The following is a 22,631-nucleotide window of genomic DNA, read 5'->3' as shown; positions in this document are numbered from 1 at the left end:
GAGTGCAGTCCTAGTTGTTGGCAGTGTCAGTCATGGCTATGAAAATAAGAATTTGGTTCCCAGATTTTCTACTTTCTCTCCTTCTGCCTTTGCCATTAAATTTTTTTTTTTTTGTGAACTTGAAAATACCACTTATTCATTTATTTTTGTGCAGAGAGGAAGGAGGGTTACCAGGATAACTCTACATGCTTATGAAATGATCATACAGAGGAAAAACCCCAAGAAGAGTGTAAAAAGGAAATCCCCTAATTAAGGGTCTCAGTTGAGTACCAGCCACTCTAATAGGAAATGTAATTTTAAGTCAAGGCAAAATCCTGTTCAGCATTTCTGAGATCCATTCTCCTTTTGATTGTCAATGTGAAAAAGTGAGAACTAGCTTACTTTTAACATAGCTGCTTGTCGGCCCTGAAAAGGATCTGAGAGGTCCTCTTTGTTCTGCAGATTTTATTGGAGAGGCGTTTGAGTCTAGGAGTTAAGGCACTAATTGGGCAAAGAGGCACAGCCATTCATGTGCCACTCAGAGGCCTGGGACTGGCCGTCTCCAGTGGGCGTATCAGAAGAAACCCTTAGGCTCTTCAGCCTCAGACACTTACAAGAACCCCTTAGTAGCCCAGTTTAGAATAACAATATAGATCCATGTTTAAAGTCAGCCCTATTTGCAGTACCATCCTTGCAACATGGATGTTATGACAGACCAGAGACTTGAATACCAAGTCCCACCTTTCAGTCTCAAATGATATTCAAGACCAGATCCAGAAAATACATGATCCTGAGCTTTGGGGATTCACAATCAAAGGTTTTTCTTGAAACCTTTTCCTGAAAGCATGGTTCTAAAGAGACCCGGCGTTAAGGCAAAGGGTTTTGATTTTCTTTCTACTGCCTCTTCACCTTCCACCCCACAAGATGACTCCGAGTTGTCTTTGCTGCTTTTAAGTCCTAGTCTTCCCTGAGGCTCAAGAGGAACTCAGGCTGTATTTTGATGCGATGAGTCACCTTTGATGTCACAGTCCTCACTCTCCAAGAACAAGGAATCATTAGTATCTTGACGTCTAATTGTATAAGGTAACGCACTTCCTTGGAGCTCAGAGAGAAAAGCTGAAGTCTCACACACAGATTCTGCTGGCAGTAAATGACTGTGTGCTTTATAAAAGGAGAGAGAAATTCTGTTTGCGTGATGCCATTGGAATGTTAAAAGAAATCCAGAGGGGAAAAAATCCAAGTGAATAATACATATTGGGTCTCTGGCCCCTAATTTGATATTCAGTCAGATCAAAACTAACCCTGTGAGATCTTGGAATATAATGTCATATAAAAATGCTCCTGGGCAAGGAGCTTTATTAATACACAGTAGTAAAAAAATATGGGAGGCGCCATGTCTGGGTATTTTTCTATAAAATCTTTACTCATTTCACACCCTTTACAAGCACAATCCAAAACTGCTATGTTTAAACATCTACATTTGTTGGGATTTCTTTAAAAAAATAAACAGAAGAATCACATTTCACATGTGTTAAGTGGTGTAATAGTAAATCGTATTTAACAAGTTGGGAAAGGCTTCAGTTTTCATCGGTGTACAAAATGTCTACATGTAAATATTGGACTCACTTTTTAAATGAAGGTGCTGCAGTCAGCCTTTTAAAAAATAATAAAATAATCATGCAGGTCAGCATTGAATCTTCACGTGACTGCAGGTGTGTGAGTGTGTGTGTGTGCGTGTCTACATGTTTTTAATTCCGTAGGATTAGCAGAATGACAAAATGTGTGAAGGAAGATAGCTGATGACTATTTTAAGCAGCACAAAAATGTGAGGAGGAGGTAGAGGATGAAAAGGAGAGAGAGAGAAAAAAATGATCAAGCAGGAAGAGGGACACGGGTATAAGACTAGAAGAAAAGAGAATTTCTTTAAACTAGAAAAATCAAAGGGATGTGTTTTCCCCTTATGGCAATAACCACTTTTTTCTAGGGCTTTATACATTAACACCTAAAAAATAGATTTGTGCTATAAATACAAGCTGTCTTCAATGCATATGTTTGGAATTATTTTCCCCTCTGATTCCTTTGTGGTCTTATGCCCTCATCTGACATTTTTAGTTAGGAAATACCAACCCAAGTTTTCTTTGATCGTGCTCCTTCCTTTGCCTGGAGACTTTGTGCCTTTTTCCCATAGCCAGTTTTTACTCATTCTTCCAGACTAGCTCAGCTGTTTCACCACCCAGAAAAACCTCCTCGTCTATCTTTGCCCCCTTTGTTTCTTGCTGTGTCTGCCAGCTCTGTACTCTGAGAGCACATTATATTTAAATGAATACTTACTGTCTCTCCCACGAGGCTGCTAACTACTAGCCCCGGAAGGGTATGGCCATGTCTTATTCCAGTCTGTATTCCTGGAGCCTAAGTAACATGGTGTCCTCAGTGCTCCCTAAATCCTCTTAAGCTTCAACGCATTACCATTTTAATGTTCCAATCCTCAGGGAAGCTGAGGCTTGCTTTCAGAGGAGACAGTCAGCTAGGGGTCATTTCTTGTTTAGCACCTGACCATGTGTTGGCAAACATTGTACGCTGTCTGTTGCAAAGTCAAAACATGTCCTTTCCACACATGGAGTAAGCCCTTATTGGGGAATAAACAATGATAATGACTGTTTTCAAGTAATGTGTATATGTGTCTGAACTGCTATTGTGGTTCTTTGTTTAAGAGGAGGAAGCGTTTTCCTTAACCTTCCATGGCTTTAGGGAGTCTTCCTCATTTTCCTGTTTCCCATGTTCCTAGGATGAAGTCCCTGAGATCTGAGATTCTGGTGGGCATGCCTCGAATTTTTTTTTTTTTTTTTTTTAAGAAAAAACCAAGTTTATTCTTGTCTAATGAAATTCACTAAGAGCCCAAGATGATAAAGACCCACACATTCAGCAAACCCTTTTAAGTTAACCAAGCCACCAGGCTGTTTTGGTCCCTCCACCGAGCACCCTGGCAGTGAGATGACCAAAACTGGCCTTCTGTTATCTTCCAGCATTCTTAACTCCCTTCGGGCAGAGTGGCCTCTCCAAGGTTGGTTCAGAACCATACTGTCAAAATGTCTTTCAAAGCCTCGGGAGGGTGAGCTTCCTTCAGCAGTCATGGAAGACCAAATGGTTCAGACGGAATAAAACCTCTTCTAAGATCGTTTTCAAAAAGGGACACCAAAAAAAAAAAAAAGGGTAACAATTTAAGGCCCCGTTTAAAAGGCTTCTCCGTCAGCTTTAGGCTTCTCCTTTAAAAAACAAAGACCTAAGAGGAGGGGCCCGATCAAGAGGTAAACTGGTGGAGAAGGGGCGAGGTGCAGGAGAAAGGGAGGCAGGTGGCCGAGGAGGGGACGGGCTGCGACAGGGGAACCGGGAGGACGGCGGGGGGCGCCCGCACAGGCGGCGGCGGCGGGGCCGAGCCCGGGACTTAAGCCTCCGGGAAGGCGGGCGCGGACAGAGCGCTGGGGTCACCGGGGAGCAGCGCAAAGGGGAAGACACGGAGCGGGAAAGGCGTGCGATGGGAACGGACTGGTTTCTACAGTTGCCCTTTTTCCTCACATAACTCACCAAGAAAATCACACCGAGAAGGCGGTGGAAAGGAAAGGAAAAGCGAAGGAGCATCCGCAACCCCACACCTCTTGGGCTCGCCTGGGCCCCGCACAGCGGCCCATGCCTCGAATTTTTATGATCGTAGCCACATGGTCTGTTGGGTCTTAGGCTGTTATCAGCTTTTGTGAGGAGCCTTTGGTAGGTTTTAGAGGTGTGGAGGGAGAGCTCCATCTCAACCCGGGGGGAGCACCGCTTTCCCCTTACCTCAGGGTGCCCGATGATGTCTCTATTAATGAAAAGCATTCAGTGAAGTGGCATAATTTTATTACAAGGTCAGTAGTTTGAGGATTCAGAGATGAATCCTAAAGTACGGATTCCTTTCCTGCTAGGCTTCCATGGCTAGTACCCTATTCTCCCTGCCTGCCTCTTGTGAGCGCCTTTATTAATCCCAAGGGACCAAGGTCTAAGAACTCAGGCAGGACAACTGCCTCTTTAGGCAAACCTCAGCTCTGGCCCACTGCCCTGAGACGGTGATCTTGCTTCCTTATGCTCAGCCCCCTGTGTCCTCACTGGCTCAGCCATGAGGAGTCTGCAGGTCCTCCTAATCCCCTCTTCAGGCCAGTTCTGTTATTGTGCACTTGACTATGTGCTTGGAATTGTGCTAGAGGCTGAGGATACAAGTACTGAGGGCAGAGTACGTGCTTAGTGACCTTATCAAGGAGCGCTTTCCAATCAGATTTATTCCTATCAAATGTACTATTTGAGTGAAACTGGAGAGTTCCATTCTGGTAATTAATGGTAGAGCTAGGCGTGAGGTGTTGCTCTTCTCCAACTAAAGCCTCGGTTTGTTGAGGTTTCTGTGACTATGTATGTTTATTTAAGGAAATGGCAGTCTATCCTTCTTATTCATGCCCTCAAGTATTCACAGCCCCTCTGCTACTAGGGAACATTTTTGGCCTAGCATTTTTAAGATGCTAAAGTAAAAGAGCTGGCTTACAAATGGTCCCAAGTGCTTTTCTGGGCACCATGAAGGAAGTGAGAGCATGGCTATTAGGGGAAGCTTGAAGTTGGTTAGTATATAAGCAACGTGGGAAGATTTTGCTTTTAAGCCTTTGAAATGAAAAACAGAGACAGGAGTGAAATGGCCCTTTGCTAAGAGAAAAATGTTGAGGCATAAAAGGCACCAGAGACAAGAAACAATAGTTGGACCCTGAGGATGTTGGTAGAGATGGTAGTAATTCTATGTATGTTTTGGATGGGAGTTACCTGCTGTCCATTGGCATCAGAGGTCACAGTTGGAGTCCTTGATGTGGGTCTGAGATGTCAGAACTTCCCATACAGTTGTATTCTGGACACCCTAACCTATAATACACTTTCAGCCAAAAGAGATGTGCTACCAATGTGGCCGTCCAAAGCCACTGTGTAGAACAGATATATCCCAGATGTCACTGTGTGTTAAAACGTTTCTCTTTACTGTTTTAAAGTAAATAGATCCACTCCTTGATGTAAGCATGTATTTATGTGCTTACTTATATACATACTGCACGAAAATCTCACTAGTTGGAACGTGGTGATTGACAGGGAAGCACTGTTTTAGGAAGCCCGGTGTGTAGTGTAGTGTGGGCAAGGAAACTCTCCTTATTGATCCCTTTGTCACTGATCAATTGTATTTAATGTCAGGGAGGGAAGTTGGTACAGATTTAGAAAATAACCTTGTTTCTTTGTCAACTGAGATGGGTAACTCATTGAATCAGTAGTCATTTACGACAGCCAACAGTGTGCCGGGACATAGAGGTGAGTGACCCAGGCAGGGTCCCTGACCTCACGGAACATCACAGCACGGCATGATAATACTACCACTGAGGTATCGAGGGCTGAGAACACTTGAAGAAGGAGCAGCTGACTTAGAATAAACCTCTCAAAGGCTGCCTGGAGGAGGCAGGGCTTGAACTGTGTTGTGAAGGGTGAGCAGAGCGCAGATAGGCAAGGGGGAGAGGGAGAGGAGTTCCAGGAAAAGGGCTGAGCACATGGAGGCAGGTAGCCATGTGCAGTATCTGGGGGGCTGTGGGTGGATGGGGACTGCAGGCACTAAGGCTGCTTTGGGGGGAGTGACTGGGGATGAGGCTGCAGGGGACAGCGGGGGCCAGATCACAAAAGAAGTCAGACCATGACGGCTTTGAACAGCTCAGTTAGGAGTGGAGGTTCATCCTGAAATTGATGACTGGAGGCTTTGATCAACTTATGGGAGGAGGATGACACGGTCATCTCTCGACCTGGAAAGATCACTCTGGTTGTGATTTGTAGGAGGGAGTGGTTAAGGACAGGATGGAGGCAGGGAGAGGTCAGGAGATAATCTCAGTGAAAAGGGGTGAGATGGCACATGCAAAAGTAAACTTTAATAAGTCAAGATTCTAATGGAAGATGCTATTAATTAAACGGACTGTGTATGAGGATGGTACAGTAAGCCAGGCCCTGGGAAAAGCAGTCAGACTGCTTTCAACTTTGGGGTGAAAAAAGGAAATGAGTAGAAGATGATAAAACTAGGCTCTGTGATATTCCTATATTTTATAGGGAGACAGTACAACTTAATGGTTAAGTACTAGAGCTTTGAAGTGTGACAGACTTGGATTTGATTCCAGGCTTGGCCTCTTACCAGGTGTATGACCTTGGGCATGTTATTGACCCTCAGTTTTCTCATCTGTTGAGTGGGGTAATACCAACATGTGACTCAAAGGGTTCTTGTGAGAATTCAGTGAGAATGTACATGTTAAGAACTTTTTAGTACCTAGTAAGTGCTGAGTAAATGGCCACTTTCTTATTTTTGTAATTTGTAATTAAAAGCCAGAAATGTAGTAGAAAAGGCATGGCACAGGTGTTTATGGGTTTTGAGTTGACAGGAAACTAAGCTGTAGTCTCCTTCTGACAGCTAGTGCACAATTTTCAGGGCTCTTGGAAAAGATCTGTGTCATAAGCAAATTCATGCATGATACCAGTAAAACTGGGGATCCCCAGAGAAGTGAATTCACAGCCCTGTTTACCTTCCACTGTGTAACAGGACGAGAGAGAGAGAGAGAGAGAGAGAGAGAGAGAGAGAGAGGGATTATGGAAAGGAGAATTATATTTGGGAAGTCGAAGAGATTGGTCTAACTTCTTAGCCTTTCTAAGCCTCATTTAAAAATGATGTTCAACTGCAAGCTGACAGCCTGTGTAACTAGCATGCAGAAATATATATATATATATTTTGCGGTACACGGGCCTCTCACCGCTGCGGCCTCTCCCGTTGCGGAGCACAGGCTCCAGATGCGCAGGCTCAGCGGCCATGGCTCACAGGCCCAGCCGCTCCGCGGCATGTGGGATCCTCCCGGACCGGGGCACAAACCCGTGTCCCTTGCATCGGCAGGCGGACTCTCAACCACTGTGCCACCAGGGAAGCCCCCAGAAATATTTTTAAAAGTTGGGCCAACACTTAAAAATTGGAGATTTTACTCAAAAATAGAGATTCCTGGATTCTGTTTAAAAAAATCAGAGGATCTGGCCAACCAGGTTCCTTCTCCTCCAAGGGCACAAGGGCTGCTGCCCCTCTTGGGTGAAGAGTCAGTTTTCCAGTTCTCTCCAGGCCCATCACTCCGGGGTCTGTGCTAGTCACTTATGACGGCCTCACCTCTCTTACATGTAACTGGACTGATGCAGTGGTTTCTAAAGTCCTACATAAATTTACGAATCCATAATTCTGTGAAAAAATAAATATGTTCTAGAAAAAAATATACGGATTGGGCAGAGCCCAGGTATGAATGTCCTTTGTGAAATTGGTTTCTCTGTTCTGAATGCTGAACATTCAGAGGTCTAAAACCATTCCCTAGGGTTGGCAGCAGGGTGGAGGTGAAGCAGTGTGGAGGCCGGGGAGTGTGGGGGAGAAGAGGGTGGAGTAAGGAGAGGAGGTCTGTGATGATCTCAGGACCCCAGTCTGCTGTGCTCCTGCAGAGCCTGAGTTGAGAGGCAGTGTGGAGGAGGGTCTGCTGGGTAGGGCCACTGGAATATAGATTGTGTTTGCGAAGTGGCTGATTTATCAGGTGCACAAACAGCTCTGTGCTGTCCTTCCTTCTGTCACAGTCCCCTGGCCCTCCTCTCTTTCCCCCTCTGACACCCCATCCCCTGGCAGCATTTGCCCCCCCCCCCACCTGACTCTCCCACGCTTTCCTGGCAGGTTCACCAAGAAACAACCGGGTCTCCATGGCAACGTGAAGACAGCTGAAAAATGGCAGCTAAATGCAGCTGCCCCTCATTTAATATCGACTCTGCCACTGACAGAACAGATAATGGGCAATAACACACCATTATGTTGTGGGAAAATGAAATGCTTCAGCAGAAGGCTGTCATGCTGGGGGGATTTATTTGTTACTGTACCAGCCCAGATTTCTCTTTACTTCCCTTCCTTTCTTTTTATTCCTCCTTTCTCATGGCAGAGTTTTTTTTTTTTTTCTCTCTTCCTCATTTCTTTCCCATTCCTCTCTTCTATAGCTTCTCTTTTTGTACTTCTTCTTTCCATTTTCCCTCCTTTTCTTCCCTCTCTGAATCGCTTATGAGTATATATGAAAGCATACATATATAATAGTAATAGCAATTACCTGCATAATGACTTACAAGTTACAAAAATGTTCAAGTATGTCTTCTTTTTCCATTTGGACGATGAGACAACTGTGTGAGATGAGTAAGACTCGGTTACTGATATTTATTTTACAGATTTTAAAAAGGGCTCAGAGAAGTTGAACGATTTGCCCAGGGTCAGGTAAGCATGGTAAATGTCAGAACCTTCATTCCAACCCAGATTTCCTGGCCCGTAAAGAGGGTTCTTTCCTCTTAGTGGAAACTTGAGAGTTACCAATCCCTACTCACTTTATCAGGGTCCTGTTTCTAACTGAGTAATCCTCAGCCCCAGAACAAGGCCCCGAGGCTGTGGGACTTAGAAGGAGGGTCTTTAGATCTTTGCTTTAACAGCCTCTTGCAGATCCTGCCTTGGGTTGTTGATAAGTGTGGATTTATGTTTGTTTTAATTTTTTTAAATCCAATACACCTCTATCTGCTTACTACCTATCATTGTATCATTGTGTAATCACATAATCTTGGCACACAGAAGGGACACGGTGTACTCTCTGAATTGAAAATGGGGGCATTTTGGTGGGTGTCAGCTTTCCCTTTTGCCAAAAGACCACACAGTACATTGAGAACCAACGGGTATCACTGATGGGCTTGGAGCCCTCCTCTAAGCTGTTGCCATTGATTAAGATGTCTTTCTTAGACCTTCTTGGTTGGATCTACATACAGCTCCTGTCTTGTCTTTTTTTAAAAATTAATTAATTAATTAATTTATTTTTGGCTGCCGTGGGTCTTTGTTGCTGCCCGCGGGCTTTCTCTAGTTGCGGCAAGCGGGGGCTACTCTTCGTCCTGTCTTGTCTTGAATATTATCTAGTGGACTCTAAAGTATAGAGAGATCTGGGATCAAGTTTCTGAGTTCATTTGGTCTTGGGAGGTTTACAAATAAAACGAGAATGGATATTTGAATTATGTTTTCATTTCTGGTAGTGGTGGATGAGGAAAGAACTGAGTAACATAAAATGTATATGGACATCTAGAGGACGTACAGTGTATGTAATAAATATAGTGGCTTTTTAATCCTAGGAAAGAAGGCTTTGTGCTGATAAAGAGAGCAATGCTTGTATTTCACAGCAGGGGTTTTTAACCTAGGATCTCTGAACTCCTTAAAAACATTTGCAAAATTTTGTATGGACACGGCGGTACAGTGTAGTGGTTCAACCCACCAGCTTTGGCAATACCAACGTCTTTGCTTTGCCACTTGCCAGGTCTGTAGCTTTGGAAAAGTTACCCTCATGAGGTGTTGAATTTTTCAACTTGTCTGTGACTCAAACAAGAATTGCTGTTTTGTATTGTTCCTCTTCTGTCTTTCTGTCTGTGATGTTTTCTTTTTCTTTCTTTCTTTTTTGTTTTTGAATTCCTGCACGCTGAAACTCTTCCTGCAGATTCTATTCTCTGGAAGGCAGACCCATTTTTAGCTGTGGAAATTCAAATAGGCCTCTGGAAAAATGCTCTCCAGGTGGTGAGGAAGCTAAGGAGATCAGGCTGCTAAAATTATGGACAGTCTCTGGTTGCTGCTGCGTAGTTTCAGTGCCTGTGCAGTTATATACTGTGGATGGTTCCTTAGCATGACATGAACCTTCATGGCATATCATGCAGTCATGGAATGTTAGAACTGGCAGGAGACAGAGATTTGTCCACTGCTACAGTCTCTCTGTCCAAGTCCTCACTGCATGTAAAGCAACTCCTTGGCCAAAGGCTTCCTTTGCTAACCAACCCCCTTGCTATATGGTCTCTCTGCCCCCTTCCTTTAATTTGCTTGATTGCTTTAAGTTCTTAAGTGGATTTATTGCCATCATTCACCTAAGGGTGTATAATCTAAAAATAGAAAACACTCAGTATTTATACTATTTTAGTAGTTGTATTTTCTTTTTAAAAAGCAGACTTGGCTGGTTCATAAGATGAGTGCTTTGAGGATTGAGAAATATTTGTAAATGTTTTATTTTGATAAATTTTAAAATTAGATTTTAGCCCTTAGAAGACTGTTTAGAAATTGCCCCATTATCAGATTTTGTTGTTGTTCATTATTCAAAGAAATGTAAGAATAATAAGCCCTTTCTCCAGCTGTTGGAATTTTGGAACCTCCAAGACAATTGCAAATCTAAAGTTAACAAGAGAAAAGGGTGTGCAGCCTTATACCAGAGGAAGAGTTGTCTCATGGCCCATGAACTTTCTTCCATAGGAAAGGCATGTGACTAGCCAGAGAACTTAAGACTTAGTTTTTATATCAGGCAGATGAGCCAAGAGCTGGGCTAGAGACAGCAAGTAGAATTAGTGGAGAATGTTGGAAGTAGTCAAACATGCTGTGAGGTGAGAGGGCAGCAGCAGGGACAGAAGTTCACCCAAGGGAGGCCAGAGAAGGAAATCCTAACAGACTAGCTCAGGAGACCAGATCTTTTAGGGCTTAAGCAAGAGCCTCAAGAGAACGCAGGAGAATCGAATGTACTCTTAAACCAGAAAAGCTCAGACATCACAGAGGACTCAACATTTCTTAGGGAACTAACATTTCTTAGTAGCATCATTAAAGCATCGGTGAAATAACTGATGTTCATCAAGATCATAAAATAGTAGACTCTTTGGGTTGCATGGATCTTAGACATCATCTAGCTCTGGGCTACTCAAAGTGTTTCCTACAGATCAGTGCTGTCCAAGACTATTACTCATCCATAAGAATAAAATATGGAAACTGAGGGCTTCCCTGGTGGCGCAGTGGTTGAGAGTCCGCCTGTCGATGCAGGGGACATGGGTTCGTGCCCTGGTCCGGGAAGATCCCACATGCTGCAGAGCAGCTGGGCCCGTGAGCCATGACCGCTGAGCCTGCGCGTCCAGAGCCTGTGCTCCGCAATGGGAGAGGCCACAACAGTGAGAGGCCCACGTACTGCAAAAAAACAAAAAACAAAAAACCTTGTTTTACATATGAGAAGATAGAGGATTTATCTAACAAAGTCTAGAAAAGATAGTAGCAGAACCACAATAATACTGTACCAACAATTTTTTTTAATTAAGAAAACTATGCCCAATATACTCTGTTTTCTAACACAAGGAAAGCATGCAATACATTTTAGAAATATTTCATTAAAAATATTAAACATTTGAAGTCTTTGAGCTTTTAAAGGTTTACTCTTTCCTCCGCAGAGTCCGCATTTCAAGTGAGGTTTTGCTCTGTATATAGACACAACTGTATCACCCTATAGAAAACATATTTCACACTCAAAGTTTTGTTGCTCTCTGGAGGCATTACTTTATTTCTGGGAATTCTTAAAGAATATAGGGTCATGCTAACTGGCAATTTTATGGATCAGTTTTGCCCAAGGCAGTCTTTAATAGTGAACTAGGTACTGAAAGAACTTTTGTGGGCCCTTCTGATGCAACTTAGGGCACTATTGTGATAATAGTCTAGATGGGGGCTTCACAACTAATGGAATGCTAGCGGCCTCAAAGCATGTGTAAGCCTCCTTCGGTGCCCAATTTATTCCACTGAATGGTGTGGGCCCAGGTAGAGCAGAGCCTAGATGTGCCCTTTGGACATCCCTGTACCCACTTCCATGAGGTTCATGGACAGATAAAACAACAAATGTCTGGACACTTCTCCCACTGCCCTGCTTAGGTTAGACTGGTTTTCTCTTACGGGTTGAGGTTTTGAACCAGCTGGAAGTAGAGACTTATCATGGTCATCACAACACCACACCTGTTTTACAGGTGAGATAATAAGAGTATCTCACCTGTAAAACATTACACTTTTATCTCATTTGGTCCTCACCATAATCCTATAGAATTGTCAAGACAACTATTATTAGGTCCTTTGTTTTAAGGAAGGACAATAAAGGCCTCAAAGAGATGAACAGATGCTGATTTTATCCCCCAATTAAAACTCAAATCCACTCACATGTGTCCTTCTCCATTGTCACTCTCCGATTCTACACCTAGCAACAGTCTCCTTGCTTCACTCTTAGACCTTCCAATTGATTATTTACATAAATGTCAGAGAGCTTTTTTTAAAAGTATAAATCATATAATATCACTATAAGCTTAAAATCCTTTCATGGTTCCTATTTTTTTTTTTTTTTTTTTTTGCGGTACGGGGGCCTCTCACTGTTGTGGCCTCTCCCGTTGTGGAGCACAGGCTCCGGACGCGCAGGCTCAGCGGCCATGGCTCACGGGCCCAGCCGCTCCGCAGCATGTGGGATCTTCCCGGGCCGGGGCACGAACCCGTGTCCCCTGCATCAGCAGGCGGACTCTCAACCACTGTGCCACCAGGGAAGCCCCCTATTGTCTTTTTAGATTAAAGTCCAAACTTTGTGGCAAGGTTTGCAAAGCCCACCACGATCTAGCACTTGACCACCTTTGCAACCTCATCTTATGCTGCTCTCCCCTTACTCCTGATACATTGCCCCCAACAGCTTTCAGACTCATCAGGCTCTCGCCCTTGCCAGTCTCTCCTTCCCCGTTCTCCCAATGGCTAACTTGTGGTCATTTGCAGGCTTCAGTTTTAATTCCGCTTCCTCAGGAGGACATCCCTGAATCTTCAGTCTAAATGAGCCCCTCCCACTTTCTCTTTGCTATTATACCAGCCTGACCTTGTCTTCACAGAGCTTGACACAGTTCAGTTATGTTCGCCTGTGGGCCTCTTTGAGGGCTGTCTCCCTCACCTGACTGCAAGGTTGATGAGGACAAGATCCAGGGAAACTTGGTTTACCAGTGACTGTTCAGCACATAGCTCACTGCCTGCCTCAGAGCCGGACTGCTATACATATTTGTTAAATAAAAAGCGGGGTGGGGGGGCTGGTGATGGGCCGAAGAAGGCACAGATGGGCAAGAGTAGTGTGAGGCAGTGCCACTCTGCCTCTGAAATAATTCCTAATTCTCTTTGGTTTTGTTCTTACTTAAGACACGACCAAGGGTTCCCGGCAGAGCATGCAGCTAGACACGTAGTGGGAGCTTAGTACACGTTTGAATACATGAACCAGTGTGTAATGAAAGAATGAATGGTATGTATGCATCAGAACAGATTCCCCTGCTGGGCTTTCTTTATGTATGTGGTGTTAGAATGTCACTGTCCCCAAATTGCACTATCCTCTTCCCTGCTTTCAGTGGACTAGAGACCCCCCTCCCCTGCACCCACTGCTGCACTTGAACCAGAGAGCCTCTGACCTATCATTTTCCCTTTCTCTTGCCACTGCAGAAGTCTGTTCTGAGTGAGGAAGCAGCTTGGTTATAAAACAAAAGCTCTGATTTTTTTTTTTTTTCCTGAAAAATACCATCAGGATGAAGGCTATGATTAATACACATAATTGAAATAAATGGCAGCTAACTGCAGAAAACCATCTCCCAGCTGTTGGAGGAAGGAAATTGCTGACAGCCGGTTCCCATTGAGTGGCTACCGAAGGAGAGGGGCCCATAGGAGCAGGAGAGACTACACATCACCATCCCGCAGCGCTCCAGGGCTGCTGCTTTTTTTTTTTACATCTTTATTGGAGTATAATTGCTTTACAATGGTGTGTTAGTTTCTGCTTTATAACAAAGTGAATCAGTTATACATATACATATGTTCCCATATCCCTTCCCTCTTGCATCTCCCTCCCTCCCACCCTCCCTATCCCACCCCTCTAGGTGGTCACAAAGCACCAAGCTGATCTCCCTGTGCTATGCGGCTGCTTCCCACTAGCTATCTACCTTACGTTTGTTAGTGTATATATGTCCATGCCACTCTCTCATTTTGTCACAGCTTACCCTTCCCCTTCCCCATATCCTCAAGTCCATTCTCTAGTAGGTCTGTGTCTTTTTTCCTGTCTTACCCCTAGGTTCTTCATGACATTTTTTTTTCTTAGATTCCATATATATGTGTTAGCATACAGTATTTGTATTTCTCTTTCTGACTTACTTCACTCTGTATGACAGACTCTAGGTCCATCCACCTCACTACAAATAACTCAATTTCGTTTCTTTTTATGGCTGAGTAATATTCCATTGTATATATGTGCCACATCTTCTTTATCTGTTCATCTGATGATGGACACTTAGGTTGTTTCCATCTCCTGGCTATTGTAAATAGAGCTGCAATGAACATTTTGGTACATGACTCTTTTTGAATTATGGTTTTCTCAGGGTATATGCCCAGTAGTGGGATTGCTGGGTCATATGGTAGTTCTATTTGTAGTTTTTTAAGGAACCTCCATAGTGTTCTCCATAGTGGCTGTATGAATTCACATTCCCACCAGCAGTGCAAGAGTGTTCCCTTTTCTCCACACCCTCTCAGCATTTATTGTTTCTAGATTTTTTGATGGTGGCCATTCTGACTGGTGTGAGATGATATCTCATTGTAGTTTTGATTTGCATTTCTCTAATGATTAATGGTGTTGAGCATTCTTTCATGTGTTTGTTGGCAGTCTGTATATCTTCCTTGGAGAAATCTCTATTTAGGTCTTCTGCCCATTTTTGGATTGGGTTGTTTGTTTTTTTGTTATTGAGCTGCATGAGCTGCTTGTAAATTTTGGAGATTAATCCTTTGTCAGTTGCTTCATTTGCAAATATTTTCTCCCATTCTGAGGGTTGTCTTCTATTCTTGTTTATGGTTTCCTTTGCTGTGCAAAAGCTTTGAAGTTTCATGAGGTCCCATTTGTTTATTTTTGTTTTTATTTCCATTTCTCTAGGAGGTGGGTCAAAAAGGATCTTGCTGTGATTTATGTCATAGAGTGTTCTGCCTATGTTTTCCTCTAAGAGTTTGATAGTTTCTGGCCTTACATGTAGGTCTTTAATCCATTTTGAGTTTATTTTTGTGGCTGCTGCTTTCGCCACATCACCATCCCGCAGTGCTCCAGGGCTGCTGCTTTTGCCAGAGATGCCCTGAGGGCTCTGTCTCATGTGTGAGCTTCTCCATCAAATTGTAGTGTCATCGGTTTTTAGGGCTGGGGCTTGGAGCTGGGCTTTCTATGTCTGGGGATGACTTGGCAGTAGGTATCTCTGTCCTACAGAATGGGCTTTTAGAATCCTTCTGTCACCAGCAGCATTACTGCAAACCCCAGGCTGAATCTCCTTATAAGGAGACAAGATGCTTCTTCACCTGTTTCATTACCTTCTTCTCCCCTTTCCTTGTTCATCCATCCTATGCCAGTGGGATGGGGAGAGCAGTGGGGAGGAAGAAGATCTGGATTCTTGCTATGAGTCTGCTCTGTGATCCTGACAGACCTTTCACCTTCCTAGGCTTTAGTCTGCTCAGTCTATGTAACATGAGATATAAGACTGGAAGATTTCTGTCCTCTCAGTTCTAAGAGTCTCTTAGAAAAAAAAAAAGATATACTTACAAATTATAAATGTATATACATTACATTTATCTATCTATCTATCTAGATATTTATTTCCTACTGTCCTTCTCAGCCCACTGTTTTACATTCAGCACCCCAAAAGTTATATGGCCCTTGTGACAGTGTTAATATGTGTCTGGCTAAACTAGTACCTAGATCAGGTGAAGGACTTTATGAACACATAAATCAGAAGACAAGAAACCTGAAGCTAGACATTCACCCAGCTCACCCACACCATTATTACCAAGAATGTGAGTGCAGAACTCAGGCCTGTACATGCTGGGAAGTCAGCTGAAGGACAGTGTCAGCACACCCCAGCTTTGGAGTTCAAGGCACCGCAATTCCCATCCCTCTGGAAGATCGTGTGCTCTGTGAATGCTGACTCTGGAAGTGCACACTCTTAACATCAGGGCCTAGAGAATAGCTGGGAGAGAATGTTCTCCCAGAAGAGCTCTCCTTCGTGAGCTTCCTCCGTGTGCTCTATACTGTTTCGTCGTCTCTTTTTATCCTCAAACAATCCAAGAAGTAACGCTCTCTTCTTTATATGAATAAGAAAACCGAGGATCAGGGAAATTAGCTGCTTTTATTCAAGGTTCCCCTGTCAGTTGCAGGTATCAGTAGTAACATTTTTTTAGTGCTTTGGTGCCAAAGAAGAAAAAACAATTTCTTCCTTCAAATAGAAGGGGACTTCTGGAGGGGTTAAACGGGGAATATAGCATTATTAGAACTTCAGGAATTTTGCTTCTCTCTCTGCCCTCTGATTATCCTTGTGACTTTCATGTGTGACACCCTAATGCAGTGGCTGTGTTCTACCAGTCAATTTTGGAACCTTATATAATGGACCTTTAAACCCATTACTGTTGCAACCAAGATTATCTCCTTGAGGAATTCCATCAGGGAGGGAGGGAGGGCCATTATCCAGAAGCCAGAAGTCTTCACCTGCTGCCTGCATTTTCTGCAGAGCTCCTCCTCTACCTCAGTTGAGAGTCACAGGATGTTAGTGAGATCAAAAGCCATTGAGCATTGGGGAAAGGTCGAGGACCCCTGCCCTCTCGTCACACCTTTTCATATGGATGACCCTGCTTCTAAAATTATATTTTGAATTTTCCATTTATTCTTGCTGCTATGGACTGAACGTTTGTCCTTCTTCCCCCAGTCCCTCAAATTCATATGTTGAAGCCCTAATGCCCAATATGATGGTGTTTGGGGGGACTTGCCTGGTGGTCCAGTGGTTAAGAATCCACCTTTCAACGCAGGGGACATGGGTTCAATCCCTGGTCGGGGAACTAAGATCCCACATACCGCAGGGCAACTAAGCCCGTGCATTGCAACTACTGAGCATGCGGGCCACAGCTAGAGAGAAGCCCACGAGCCACAGCAGGGGATCCTGCATGCCACAATGAAGATCCCGCATGCCGCAACTAAGACCCGATGCAGCCAAAAATAAATAAATAAATGTTTTAAAAAATGATGGTATTCGGAGATGAGACCTTTGGGAGGGATCAGGTTTATACAGGGTCATGAGGGCAGAGCCCCTGTGGTGGGATCAGTACCTTAAAAGAAGAGGAAGAGAGCACACTTGCCTTCTCCATCATGTGAGGATACAGCAAGAAGATGGCCATCTGCAAACCAGGACCTTGATCTTGGACTTCCCAGCCTCTAGAACTGAGAGAAACAAGTGTCTGTTGTTTGACGCCACCCAGTCTATGGTATTTTGTTATAGCAGCTCACGCTGACTAAGACACTTGCCTTGTAGGTGAAATAGGGCTAGGAGATATCTTACAGGCATGGGATTTCTTATTTTTATTCTCTTGGGAATCAGTTAGCAAGTTGGCATACTGGTGGTAGGGCCTGAAGAAAGGAGTAAAACACCAAGTGCATTTGAAACAATTCCAACTTTGAGACACTTTTTATCATTTCAGACAAATGCAGATAGAATGTTTACCCTGGCCCTTTACGTAATATTTGGATAGCACAGTTCTTAGCTGCATGCAGGTAATGTGTTAGATGGCTAGAAAAATAACCTGCTTGAACTGCTTCTGATTTATTCCCCCTCCCTCTCATGTCTTTGTTCACAATAAGCACATCAATGTAGAGCAGCTAGAAAATGAACACTGCTTTATGAGAGGTACAGGTGGGTTCTGGTGGACGCCACTGCATCTCAGAATAGCAGATATAGCAGAAGGGGGAATCATTGAAAAATCAGGCCCACCCTTTCCCAGAGTGGATGGTGGTGGTGTTTATTGGTGTCTGGGAATCAGAATATGGAGGAAGATGAGAGGACTGTCTTAGTTTATGGTTGGAGATTACATTGAAAGCCAAGTAAGATGATGATGATGATGATGATGATTTGTCAGGTGGTTACTGTATGCCAGGCTCTGCTCTAAATGCTTTACATGTGTTCATTTGTATCTCACCACAACCCTAGGTGAGACTTGCTGTTATGATGTTATTACACCCATTTTATAGGTGTGGAAACGGAGGCTTAGAGAGTTTAAATAACCTCCCAAGTTCACATTGGTTAACCATGAGAATCAGGATAAGAACTTTCCTCAACTCCCAACGAGTTACCAAACAAGTTAAGAGTCTCCATTAGTTTGGGAAGGATTGTGATTCTGGAAGGTCTAATCTTTCTCTCAACTTCAGAAGGACCTGCCAGTATTTTAAAGGAATGTTTAATTCCTTTGAGTTATAAGCTGTCAGAGTAAGGAAGAACATGGGCTTGGATGGAAATTGAATCTGAGTCGTGTTCAGTCTAGTTCCTGAACTAGAAAGGCAGAGAACTAACAACATGTAGAGGAGATATGTTTTGGAGCCCTGTTTGCTCTTGCATTGTCCCCCAGTTATATGAAGCACCTAGAAAAATTTCTTTCTGTTTTTCAGATGAGAAGCAGGAAGGAATAAGAGTTAGCATTTTCTTCTCCTTAATAAAATCCCTTAAGTGTTGACTTCACTAATTATGTATTTTCCTAATTTAGTTATGTGAAGCTAAAATTTACCTTTGAACATTGTGGGTTGGGGAGGATTTATGAAGCAAAATGAGAAAATGGCTATTCTGTGGGGTCGGGTCGGTAAATTAGTAGCAGTCCCAGCTACTTCAGAAAAATTATTTGTATTCAAGTAACAAGTGCACTAATTTCAAAAGAATGTCCATTTTTAAGTCTCTTGCAAGATTCTCACATACATATAGCAGAGCTCTTTCTTCCCTTATATCCTTGGAGATAATAAATGAGCATTTCTTTCAAAAAGCATTTGTTAATTTTTAAAATTCGGTCATACTGATCTTTCTTCCAATTAGGATGAATTAGTGAGATTTTATTCTGTTACATTGTGTGTAAGTACTGTTGTCCTCATTTGAATCATTAGCTGTTACCCCAATGCCGTCTGTTTTGGTTGATGCATTTGCTTACGTCTGTTATTTGGGATAGCATTTAGGAAGCTGGCACTTTTGAGTGAGGTGGACTGATGTCCGAAATGAATTTCGACATTTGGACACTTGTGACGGTGGGGTTGGCACTATACAGGTGGTAGACTCTTACAGATTTAAACACAGAGTTTATACTTACAGCCTATTCTAAAACATTGGTTCTCTGAGATGAGATTTTTCTGGTTGGCAATAAAATGCTTCATTTTGTAATTTAAAGTTAAAAGGTGAAATGGGCTGGAGCTGGGTCAGTGCCCTGTGGTCCTTCTGAATTAGTGATTACTTGGAAATCCCCACCCCCCAAGAGATCCCAGGTGGAACAACCTTTGAGATAGCATTCACTGCACTCAATTCTTACCCAAGACAAAACCCTTGCGTGACTTAGGACAATGAACAGACATGTTTCAAAATGGTGATGGCACAAGTATTGAAAGGATACTTTGGTATATCTCATTCACTTTCTGTAGGCCTTTTGTTCTGTGATGGTTACTTTATCATGTAAAATTCAGCTGATATATATCTTGTGGTCCTGCAGAAGCCTTTCACTGTGGCCAGAGGACATGCCTGGGAATCTGGGGCCTGGGAATTCCCTCAGAGGATTTTTCTCTCTTCCTTTTGGCCTCACAAAGTAATCTTGAGCTTTGGAAAAAAAATCCTAAGAGAACTGAACAGCCTTCTGCTGACTTCCCCACTCTCTTGGAGCTTATAAACAGCACAGCTTCTTAATGTGGTACAAGACCCCCTCCCTCCGCCCCTCCTCTCCCATGAGTGCAGGATGATTTGGGTACAGGGTAAGGAAGGCGCTCGGGGTTATTAGCAAGTCCTCTTCTTCCCGCAAGGCCACGAGCTCACAAGATTTGTAGGAGAAATGTTCTGGATTGTGTATTTGTTGACCTTTACATATTTTCATGTTTTAAACTTTGCAAGGCAGAAGCTTTGTCTTAGAAATTGTTGTTCTTTTGTACTAAGATTCTTTGAAGTAACTGATATGACTTGTTTTAATATTTAAAGTGTGATTTTTCGTAGGCTGCTAATAGTGAGCATTACCGTTTATTAATTACTTACTAATGACCCCAGCACAGTGCTAAAGGCTTTCCATATATTATGTCATTTAGTCTCGACAACAAGCCTATGACTTACAAGTTATTACTTTTTTCTGATTTGCTGATGAGTAAACTGAGGCTTAAGGAAGTTAAGTAATTTGCTGAAAAATCAGATGACTTCTAAGGAAAGGTGGGATTCTGTCTGACTCCAAAGCTTGAGCAATGTTTCAGCATGGCCTTTTGTTTTAAAAAAAAAATATTCTGTATGTTAACCCTATGTTTTCCTTATTACTGGGCTACAGAACTCAGATTTCATGAGAATTTGTGGTTCTGATCTCTCGAATTCTTCAGTAGCCTTGATTATTGACCCTTCTCTCTTTCCAGTAGAGAGGAAGAGTTGTTTTAAAATGGGTGTCTGTTTACTTAAGAAAGGCCTTTGGCTATCTCTAAAGTGTGGAGAATTCTTTTTGTCCACCAACATGTGAATACTCTCAAATGGTTAGTTGATTTGTTAGCTGACATATTTTAGTCCCCCTCTCTTTCTGCAGAGAGCATAAAGGACTGGCTATGGCTATAGTAGATTCCATTTTCTACACTAGCACACATGCCCCTCACCGTGCAACGAGGGGAATAACAAGAACATGATTGGAAAGGAGGTTCATGGTTATAGGGCTGGACACCCAGTGGGCATATAATGAATCCTGGATTATATCGTGCCCTCTCCTTGGCTTTCGGCCCATGTAGATTTTCTCTGGGCTGTAGCTGAGAGCTGACACCTGCAGATTTGTTTACTTTACATATGTAGCTAATAGTCAAAATGCTTTCTCCACCTCACATGGAGGCAGGGCAAGCCTTATGCACAGTCAGCATTGACAGTTGCTAGGAAATGGGATTTGAGGGACTCCATGGAGTTACCCCAACCAAAAACAAAATAGTCCTTCCGAAGCCTGAAATATCCCAACTGGGGCTTGATTCCATGGGATTGAGCAATGCACCTTTCTAAAATGCAAATTTTTCTCACATGGAGGGGTAACTGTTACGTTCCTAACATAATATTATAATCTTTGGTGCCCCCAAAGGATATTAAATCTAATAAGAAAGATGCATTATGCTTTGTCAAGGAAGGTTAGGGTTGTGTTCTTGTTTTTTGTTTGATGTTTTTGTTTTACAGTTTAGCCTTTGATGGATAGGACACCAGGGATGCCAATATCCCATGCCAAAGGGAAGTCACTGGCAACCTCCTTGCTCTTTCCAGGGAGGCAGGCACCTTTTCCACCTAGCCTGGATTGCCTGCATCTGGGAAGGACTCAGACAAAGAAGACCCTACCTGCAGGAGATGAAGGGAGCCTTTCTTACCTCCAGAGCTGCAGGATACAGTTTATTCCCTCACAGGAAGTGAAGCAGGAATGATTCTTGGCATGATTCTTGGCCATAGCTTTAGAACTTCCTCAAGCCTGAATCCCTGGGAGGCTGAAGGAGGCTTTGAGGCTTCAGATGAGGCATCAAGCGATTGATCTCACTCCACGTGTGCATGAGGCTTGAGGTTACCCGGTGAGGCAGTACAGGGCGGGGGTGAAGAGTGGAGGCTTTTGGGTCAGCGGAACCTGGTTTTGAGCCCTAATGCTTCCTCTTACCAACTGAGCCACCAAAGACAGATTACAAAGCCTCAGCCGTCATGTCTGTAGAACAAAGACTATGAGAGCGCTTGCCCCTCAGAGTTGTCATAGACCAGAGAAGGAGGTGAGCGTGGTGCTCAGCGCATGGCCAGACCTCCAGAACCAGTTGCTGCCATTATTATTAAACAGTGAAAAGCTAAGTATAAGGGAACAAATCACTTGGAGTTACTGCACCTGGGGAACCACGTAGAACCCTGGGAAAAGGAACTTGACCTCCAGAAACACTCAACTTTTTTCAGATTCCCTTCCCTTGGTATAGCTTGATAGATGGGGAATTCTAACCATAGTGTGTAGGTTTCCTTCACTTCTCTAACCAGGGCGGTCACCCTGTCTGCGTAGTTCATGTCATGTTCAGTATGGACAGAGAAATGAAATGCATCTTTCACAAGTCTGCAGAAAACAGTCATCATGGGCCTTCCTAAAATGTCCTGAGTTAAACTGGTGTATCAGTATTTTTCCCCTTCAAAATAAATGTCAAAACTTAAGAATTCTCTTTTGTCTGTAGACACGTATGTTTGTTTACAATTCAATCGCAAAATACTGAGAATGCTCTGATCTCTCTGTGGATGGATTAATATATTCATCTCCCCAAAGGTGTTTTAAAGTCAGTGTCAGATAAAAGTTATCCATGTATTTCAGATGAGATGGGAAGGGGATGCTGTTTTCCAGGCAGGAATGATACAAAGAGTGTGTTTGTGGGGACTTCAGAGGCCCATGAAGGGTCGGGCTGAGGCTGTTGCCAGGTGCTGGGCTCACCTGTGTTACTGAGACAAGGGGCTTCTCTTTCACAGAGCACCTGGACCACTTGTAATGCTTGTCAGGCCTCAAGGAGAGTGGAGGGACATTTGATATATCACCAGCTATTGCATGCCATCACTTCTTCTTTTCCGGTCCTCTTTATTTTCCCTCACCAGCATGCTTTCTCAGATTTATTAACAGCCTTTCCAATGACTTCTGCAGCCATCAGGAAGAGAAATAAAGAGGCCTAGGAGGA

The 22,631-nt window shown here is 43.4% G+C and overlaps 1 protein-coding gene across 23 annotated transcripts in view; it reads left to right on the top strand.

Moving 5' to 3' along the window:
- Window positions 1-22,631, top strand: part of NRXN3 (neurexin 3) — a 1,624,030-nt gene that overhangs the window by 366,822 nt on the left and 1,234,577 nt on the right. The gene's annotated exons all lie outside the window — the stretch shown is intronic.

This window comes from Tursiops truncatus, chromosome 2, assembly GCF_011762595.2.
Source record: "Tursiops truncatus isolate mTurTru1 chromosome 2, mTurTru1.mat.Y, whole genome shotgun sequence".
Classification (NCBI taxonomy): domain Eukaryota; kingdom Metazoa; phylum Chordata; class Mammalia; order Artiodactyla; family Delphinidae; genus Tursiops; species Tursiops truncatus.
This window is presented reverse-complemented; position numbering and strand designations above follow the sequence as displayed.